Below are 9,626 nucleotides of genomic sequence, written 5' to 3'. Positions count from 1 at the left end.
AAAAAAACCACGAAGAGATACTCCCGGTTAGAGTTTCAAGTACAGGTTTGTGACTGTGTGTGAGTGTACAGTCGTGGCCAAAAGTTGAGAATGACACAAATATTAATTTACAAAGTTTGCTGCTTCAAGTGTCTTTAGATATTTTTGTCAGATGTTACTATGTGTAACAGTATAACTTTTATACCGTCCCCTCGCCCATACCCGGCGCGAACCAGGGACCTTCTGCACACATCAACAACAGTCACCCAAGAAGCGCCGTTACCCATCGCTCCCACAAAGGCCGCGGCTCTTGCAGAGCAAGGGGCAACAACTACTTCTAGGTTTCAGAGCAAGTGACGTAACTGATTGAAACGCTAGTAGCGCGTACCCGCTAACTACTAGCCATTTCACATCCGTTACAATCACCCCCCTTTCAACCTCCTCCTTTTCCCGCAGCAACCAGTGACCGGGTCAACAGCATCAATGTAACAGTATAACTTTAAACGTCCCCGTCGCCCCGACACGGGCGCGAACCAGGTACCCTCTTGCACACATCACAACAGTCACCCACGAAGCGTCGTTACCCATCGCTCCACAAAAGCCGCGGCCCTTGCAGAGCAAGGGGCAACCCTACTTCTAGGTTTCAGAGCAAGTGACATAACTGATTGAAACGCTAGTAGCGCGTACCCGCTAACTAGCTAGCCATTTCACATCCGTTACATATGGAATACTGAAGTTATATTACAAGCATTTCATAAATGTCAAAGGCTTTTATTGACAATTACATGAAGTTGATGCAAAGAGTCAATATTTGCAGTGTTTGACCCTTCTTTTTCAAGAACTCTGCAATCTGCCCTGGCATGCTGTCAATTAACTTAATTAGCTTTTTTCCGATGCCCCAAAACATCGGAAAGGGTATTCATCAGAGAAAATGACTTTACCCCCAGTCCTCAGCAAGTCCAATACCCTGTACCTTTGGCGCTTGCTGGACTTTCTTGGGCGCCCTGAAGCCTTCTTCACAACAATTGAACCGCTCTCCTTGAAGTTCTTGTTGATCCAATAAATGGTTGATTTAGGTGCAATCTTACTGGCAGCAATATCCTTGCCTGTGAAGCCCTTTTTGTGCAAAGCAATGATGATGGCACGTGTTTCCGGCACGTGTTACCTAACCATGATTGACAGAGGAAGAACAATGATTCCAAGCACCACCCTCCTTTCGAAGCTTCCAGTCTGTTATTCGAACTCAATCAGCATGACAGAGTGATCTCCAGCCTTGTCCTCGTCAACACTCACACCTGTGTTAACGAGAAGAATCATTGACATGTCAGCTGGTCCTTTGTGGTGGGGCTGAATGCAGTGGAAATGTTTTTTGGGGGATTCAGTTCATTTGCATGGCAAAGAGGGACTTTGCAATTCATCTGATCACTCTTCATAACATTCTGGAGTACAATCGAATTGCCATCATACAAAATGAGGCAGTAGACTTTGTGAAATTAATATTGGTGTCATTCTCAAAAACTTTTGGCCACGACTGTATGTGTTGAAGCGACAGACACTTTTCACGGCATTTCGATACAAAGTGATTTATGTAGCAGTTAGGAGAGCATTTCCCGCTAACCCTATCCCCTTTGGCTAACCTTAACCTCAGTCTCCTAACCTGCTGCATAAGTATTCCTCACCTTCTACGAAGTCATTACCGTAGTGTCGTGAAAAGAGGGTTTCCCGTGTATTAAAGGTATGCTAATATTCTCAAAATTTGGACAAACCTGTATCAACGGTTTCAGAGTGTATGCTGAGGATGGTGACACCCTTGAAAAAGACGCCCAACAAACTACAGTTGAAGTTGGAAGTTTACATACACTTTAGCCAAATACATTTAAACTCAGTTTTTCACAATTCCTGACATTTAATCCTATCAAAAATTCCCTACATACATAGACACACTGGCCTTTACTCAAAGCCAATGGCATGTCGTTAGTAAAGATTGAAAAAAGCAAGGGGCCTTAACAGCTAACCTGGGGAATTCCTGCTTCTACCTGGATTATGTTTGAGAGGCTTCCATTATAGAACACCCCTCTGTGTTTTTGTAAGACAAGTAACTCTTTATCCACATTATAGCAGGGGGTGTAAAGCCATTACACATCAGTTTCCAGCAGCAGACTATGATCGATAATGTCAAAAGCTGCACTGAAGTCTAAAAAAGAAAAGGATCCATCTGCCCAACTGTTTTCTCCCCTTACTAGCTCTGGCATTGTTGATAACTACTTTGAGTAAAAATGAACTTACTATGTGTAAGGGGTGCGTAATCGGGCAGGGAAGTCAGACGCAGGAGAACAGAACTTGTAATAGCCGGCAGCAGTTTAATAGCAAAACCCACGGCATAAAAAATAACAAGCATAATAGTGGGTAGAAAAACCCGACGCTCACCAAAACAACATCGTGCACAAGCACTTACAAATAAACAATCCCACACAAAAGACATGGGGAAACAGAGGGTTAAATACACAACAAATGATTGAGGGAATTGAAACCAGGTTGTGAGGAAAAACAAGACAAAACACATAGAAAATGTAAAGTGGATCGATGATGGCTAGAAGACCGGCGACGCCGCCCAAACAAGCGAGAGGACCCGACTTCGGCGGAAGTCGTGACACTATGACTGTGATATGTGGTTTTCCTACCAAGTACCGTACCTTAAGATGAATGCAGTAACTGTAAGACTAAATTACAAAAATAAAATACAATAATAATACAAATAACTCTTGAAAGGTTAAACATTAGTAGAAAGTAGCCCTAAGTAAAGGTATAAGTCCCAACACATATTACAAACCAAACACACCTGTGAGTAAAGGCATATTTGACTTTCAACCAGTCAACAAGAAAACTGCAGAACAAATAAGCAGTTTTACTGGCAGATGTCAAATGATGAGACTTGAGAGGCAAGACACACCTTTGTCTTTGTTAGATGGACATGGTATCGTGGCCATGACACCATCGGCAGGAAAGCCAATAAAACTGGTATTACAATGGAGTACCTAAGTGCCTGGGAAAGTATATTAAGCATTAAGGCTCGAGGGTGTGGTATATGGCCAACATACCACGGCTGTTGCGTCGTGCCTAAGAACAGCCATTAGCCGTGGTATATTGGCCATATTGGCCATAACCCCGAGGTGCCTTATTGCTATTCTGAACTGTGTTACCAAACGTAATTAGAGCAGTAAAAAATAAATGTTGTGTCATACCCATGGTATACGGTCTGATATACCATGGCTGTCAGCCAATCAGCATTCAGGGCTCGAACCCACCCAGTTTTTAATCAGTGTCTTATGTCAGAACCGTAGACACACACACAAGTACATGAAGCACAAAAGAATACATCATAGTAGACAATACTGATATCCAGAGCCATTTATTTTAGCATGTCCTTCTACATCTACTCACTGTTCTTTCATTTACCAATGCAAAATGACCCCAGTTTCATGTACGGAAGCCGGTGGTGATGGAGCAAATGACCCCCAGTGTCAGTACGGTAAGCGTGGTGAGTGGAGCAAATGACCCCCAGTGTCATGTACGGGTAAGCGGTGGTGAGTGGAGCAAAATGACCCAGTGTCATGTTACGGTAAGCGGTGGTGAGTGGAGAAAATGACCCCAGTTTCATGGTACGGTAAGCGGTGGTGAGTGAGCAAAAAGTGACCGCCAGTGGTCATGTACGGTAAGCGGTAGTGAGTGGAGCAAAATGACCCCAGTTTCATGTACGGTAAGCGGTGGTGAGTGGAGCAAAATGACCCAGTTCATGTACGGTAAGCGGGTGGTGAGTGGAGCAAAATGACCCCAGTGTCATGTACGGTAAGCGGTGGTGAGTGGAGCAAATGAACCCCAGTGTCAGTACGGTAAGCGTGGTGAGTGGAGCAAATGACCCCAGTGTCCATGTACGGTAAGCGGTGGTGAGTGGAGCAAAAATGACCCAGTGTCATGTACGGTAAGCGGTGGTGAGTGGAGCAAAATGACCCCAGTGTCATGTACGGTAAGCGGTGGTGTGGAGCAAAATGCCCCAGTGTCATGTACGGTAAGCGGTGGTGAGTGGAGCAAAATGACCCCAGCTGTCCAGTACGGTAACGCGTAGTTGACCAATGACCGTCGGTACGGTAGCGGTGGAGCAAAATGACCCGCAGTTCATGTGAAGCGGTGGTAAGCCGGTGGTGGGAGTGGAGCAAAATGACCCCAGTGTCACTTGTGTACGGTGGGAGTGGCAAAAGCACGTGTACTGACGGCAGAATGCGGTCTCTTTGGGAAAACGTGTCATGCACCGGGTCATGGCTACAAGCAAAATACAGTTCAGTGAAAAGAGGCCCGTCATGTACGTAGCTGGTAAGCGACCCAGTGTGGAAGCGTGTGAGGTGGCAGCAAAATGACCCCAGTGTCATGTACGGAAGCGGGTGAGTGGAGCAAAATGACCCTCAGGTCATGTACGGTAAGCGGTGTGAGTGGAGCAAAAAATGACCCCCAGTGTCATGTACGGTAAGCGTGGTGAGTGGAGCAAAATGACCCCAGTGTCCATGTACGGTAAGCGGTGGTGAGTGGAGCAAAATGACCCCAGTGTGCATGTACGGTAAGGGTGGTGAGTGGCGGCAAAATGAACCCCAGTTGTCATGTACGGTAAGCCGGCGTGGTGAGTGGGAGCAAAATGACCCCAGTGTGTCATGTACGGTAACGGTGGTGAGTGGGCCAAAATGACCCATGTCATGTACGGTAAGCGGTGGTGGTGGAGCAAAATTGACCCCAGTTCATGTTACGGTAAGCGGTGGTGAGTGGAGCAAAATGACCCCAGTGTCATGTACGGTAAGCCGGTGTGAGTGGAGCAAAATGACCCCAGTGTCATGTACGGTAAGCGGTGGTGAGTGGGAGCAAAATGACCCCAGTGTTCATGTACGGTAAAGCGGTGGTGAAGTGGAGCAAAATGACCCCAGTTTCATGTACGGAAGCGGTGGTGAGTGGAGCAAAATGACCCCAGTTCATGTACGGTAAGCGGTGGTGAGTGGAGCAAAATGACCCCAGTGTCCATGTACGGTAAGCGGTGGTGAGTGGAGCCCAAAATGACCCCAGTGTCATGGTACGGTAAGCGGTGGTGAGTGGAGCAAGGAGCAAAATGACCCCAGTGTCATGTACGGTAAGCGGTGGTGAGTGGAGCAAAATGACCCCAGTGTCATGTACGGTAAGCGGTGGTGAGTGGAGCGGTGTAACTGAACGTCCCTTTCCAGGTAACTACACATTTACTTGAATCATACAATTTGCAGACGATTGTTTCTTGAACCATTATCCTTTATGAGATAATGACACTTAATTAGTAAACACAGATTCATGCAGGCGTGGACAGTACTGTAACACACAGACAGTCAACATTCTCATTAACACACGAGGGGGAGTGGCTGGGGGAAGGGGGAGGGGCTTCTGAAAGCTTTTTCGGGTTGAAATGGGGAAGCTGAGGTTAGACAAGACAGCAATATCTCCTCATCTTACTCAGGCAAAGAGGGAGTCACAGGAAGAGATAAGGATAGAGAGAGGGAGAAATGGAGAGGGGTGAGAGGAGACAGAGAAAGATACGAGATTCTGAGCGAGTGACCCTATTAGGCAGTGGGTAGCTAATGATAAAAGCTCTCGGGGGGGCAGCAGCGTGGTGATGTGCWGGGAGTCCCAGGCCCATCCATGATCCCCCTTGGTTTTTACCCAGGCCAAACGGACAGAAACAGCCTATTCTCATCCCTGCTCTCACTGTCATTGTGCTCCCAGAGCTATCCTGATGCCCTCCATTGTGTGCCGAACGCTTTCCGCAGCTCTCAGGAGTTGATGGATCGTCGCCATAAACCCCTCTATTATGGGAGAACCCCCAGCACCACATTTGCTGCGCTGGCTTTTACCATTCACCGGCCACATTTTGGACTTCTCAGCTAATGTCACACAAAGCCACACTAGGAAATCAGAGGAGAAGCACACAACAGAAGTACTTGTTTTTATGATATGAAACTGATTTAGTTTAAATGATAAGCCTATAGATTTAAAACAGGTATAGAGGGATTGGGTGACTGGCAGGGCAGCTTCTCTGAGGTGTGTGKGGCCTCGACTCATCACTTCAGTCTCTCGGTGGACCCACTCTCCCCAAGTAGAACCCCACCAGCCACTATATTTTAATTTACATTTKAGTAATTTAGCTGACGCTCTTATCCAGAGCGACTTACAGGAGCAATTAGGGTAAAGTGTCTTGCTCAAGGGCACATTGACAGATTCTTCACCTAGTTATGTCAGGGATTCGAACCAGCAACCTTTAAGTTTCTGCTCCAACACTCTCAACCGCTAGGCTACCTGACCACAATACTCAGGGTGTGTCCGTAAATTCAATCTGGAGTGCCAGAGTGCGCTCTGGGCGTTCATAAATTCCCGAGCATTGTCAGTTTCGCTCTTGGAGCGTTCAGAACGCACACTAGACGCGCTGGCCGAGGAGTAGGGCTGATCCGAGCGTTGACCTCACAACAGCAGTCAAGCACCCAAGCTAACTGGCTAACGTTGGCTAGCCACTTCCAGACACGAATGAGAGAACCTCACTCTGACCATTTTACTCACCCTATCAGAACTGGTTAGGGTGCTTTCATGTTATCCAGAGCATTGGTGACTAACTGTGCTGCTGGCAACAATTTAAGTGTGCTTTGTTTTGCCGATGTTTACCGGCACCGGCCATATTCAACGGGTGTTGAGCATTCGTAAATTCATCAGTTATTCTGCGCTCTGGCACAGTCAGACGAGAGTGCTCTGAAATCAGAGTAGATAGCCAGAGTGAATTTACGAACGCACCCTTAACTGACAGTCTTCCTCCAATGTATGTACAACGACATAATCCACAGATTTTCGGTACATTAGGAGAGGAGTTGGAGTTTAAAAGTGCCTCAAAGTACAAATAATTGCTAGATTTTTTGTTGTGTTGTTCTGTTAAATGTTTGCTCAGCCCACATGCTCTATATATGTAATGTATACAATAACTATGTATTCATACTWTGACTCTCTAAACTTGATTGCAGGCGAACTCCTGATATACCTGACCAATACCGAAAACTCAATGCTATTATTGCTAAATATAGTTTCAGAATAGTCAAATCTCAGGATATAAAATTAACTTGGAAAACCCTAAAATAATGGCAATAGGAAAAACAACAATTCATGATCTACAGCAATCCTTTAGTGGACCACAAAAAAATATAAAATAYTTATTAGTATGCTAAATAAGTGACAAACAAATACATAAAGAAATGTGTCTAATTACTCAACAATATGAAAGCAGGTCTAATTAAATKGAATAATCTTCCCATAAATCTTACAAGTAGAATTCCTCTGGCATGGCTCTCAAAGTTGTATATTTATTTCTCGGTTACCACACCGAAGACATTCTTTAAAAAAAAAAGTATACTTGGTCATAAAACTTCATATAGGCAAATACAAATAGAATAAAAAGGAAAGTTCTACACCTTAAGTCTGAGGATGGTGTTACGTTCCCCCAGCAAGAAAACCAAAAGTGTCACTCAAACAGAAAAGGGAACTAACAAAGAGTCAGTGACAACAACCAAAACAAAACAGGTGGGGTTTTAGGAGGGGTTATAAAAGACTCTCATAGGGGTGTTCATTGAAAATTGCATAGCAAGAACAACTGGGACCTAAAAGACACCCACCGTGAGCACCCACAAAATTTGCCCACTAAGAGGAAAACAAAAGAAAAACACACAAACTTACAGACAGAGCATATCCAACTGACAATCTCTAAGAAAAWAATATATAAACTATTGGAACCAAGACTTAGAAACAACTGATATTGCCACAAGATGGAGGGAATGTTGGAACAAAATTACAGTTAATGAATATTTACACTTAATCCAGTATAAACTAATGTATAGAATTTATTACACAAGAGACWAAATTCACAGCAGTCACGTCTTATTAAGTGTAAAACTAACAATAACTCAATAATCCACGCCTTCTGGGAATGCTATARAGTCCAAAAGTTATGTGCAGAGTTAGAAAGTTGGCTGTCAGAAAAATGACAATGTAAATCTACTTTTAATCCGTCTGTTTGCATATTTCAAGACATGGCATRTGAGTGTGCCATGAGATACCTGATGGGTTGGACGATACTTTTCTCATCAATCATCTTGAAAAAAAAGGATMCTTAACTGGAAATCAACTAATTGGCATTCTCTCAACCAGCTTCACCTGGAACGCTTTTCCAACAGTCTTGAAAGAGTTCCCACATATGCTGAGCACTTATTGGCTGCTTTTCCTTCACTCTGCGGTCCTACTCACCCCAAACCATCTCAATTGGCTTGAGGTGGGTGATTGTGGAAGCCAGGTCATCTGATGAGGCACTCATCACTCTCCTTCTTGGTCAAATAGCCCTTACACAACCTGGAGGTGTTGGGTCATTGTCCTGTTGAAAAACAAATGATAATCCCACTWAGCGCAAACCAGATGGGATGGCATATCGCTGCAGAATGCTGTGGTAGCCATGCTGGTTAAAATCACAGACAGTGTCACCAGCAAAGCACCCCACACCATCACACCACCTCCTCCATGCTTCACGGTGGGAACCACACATGCAGAGATCATCCGTTCACCTACTCTGCTTCTCACAAAGACAGGGCAATTGGACCAAAAATCGCAAATTTGGACCTCATCAGACCAAAGGACAGATTTTCCACTGGTCTAATGTCTCTTTCTTCTGATTGGTGGTCTTTAGTAGTAGTTTCTTTGCAGCAATTCGACCAAGAAGGCCTGATTCACGCAGTCTCCTCCGAACAGTTGAGATGCTGAGATGTTGTCCGTAACTTGAACTCTGTGAGGCATTTATTTGGGCTGCAATAACTCTTATTGAACTTATCCTCTGCAGCAGAGGTAACTCTAGGTCTTCCTTTCCTGTGGCGGTCCATGAGAGCCAGTTCATCATAGCGCTTTGATGGTTTTTTGCGACTGCACTTGAAAAAAATTTCAAAGTTCTTGAAATTTTTACGGATTGACTGCCTTCATGCAAAAGTAATGATGACTGTCGTTTCTCTTTGCTTATTTGACTGTTCTTGCCATAATATGGACTTGGTCTTTTACAAAAATAGGGCTATCTTCTGTATACCCACCCTAACTTTTCACAACACAACTGTATGTCTCAAAGCATTAAGGAAAGAAATTCCACAATTGAACTTCGAACAAGGCACACCTTTAATTGAAATCATTCCAGGTGACTACCTCATGAAGCTGGTTGAGAGAATGCAAAGAGTGTGCAAAGCTCTCAAGGCAAAGGGTTGCTACTTTGAAGACTTTCTTCAGGATTCAGCAAACCTGGAGTCCAATCAATGAGACGAGATAGGAGAATGTTGGTTAGAGCTGCCCTGCACCATAAAAAACTCCAAAATTTGAGTTTGCTATTAAAGAAGCACTGCCTGATGTGAACCATGCCTCGAACAAAAGAAATCTCAGAAGACCCAAGATTAAGAATTGTTGCCTCATAAGCTGGAAAGGGTTACAAAAGTATCTCTAAAAGTCAGTCCACGGTAAGACAAATTGTCTATAAATGAGAAAGGTTCATGGGCCAGGTCGTGGCTGGTTGCGAGCTCCACTCG

The 9,626-nt window shown here is 44.6% G+C and overlaps 1 protein-coding gene across 1 annotated transcript in view; it reads left to right on the top strand.

Moving 5' to 3' along the window:
• Nucleotides 1–9,626, top strand: part of LOC111979664 (lactosylceramide 1,3-N-acetyl-beta-D-glucosaminyltransferase A-like) — a 15,324-nt gene that overhangs the window by 1,117 nt on the left and 4,581 nt on the right. The gene's annotated exons all lie outside the window — the stretch shown is intronic.

The sequence above is a fragment of the Salvelinus sp. IW2-2015 genome, linkage group LG19 (assembly GCF_002910315.2).
Source record: "Salvelinus sp. IW2-2015 linkage group LG19, ASM291031v2, whole genome shotgun sequence".
Taxonomy (NCBI): Eukaryota; Metazoa; Chordata; class Actinopteri; order Salmoniformes; family Salmonidae; genus Salvelinus; species Salvelinus sp. IW2-2015.
The sequence above is the reverse complement of the archived record's forward strand: the minus strand, read 5'-3'. Positions and strand labels throughout refer to the sequence as shown.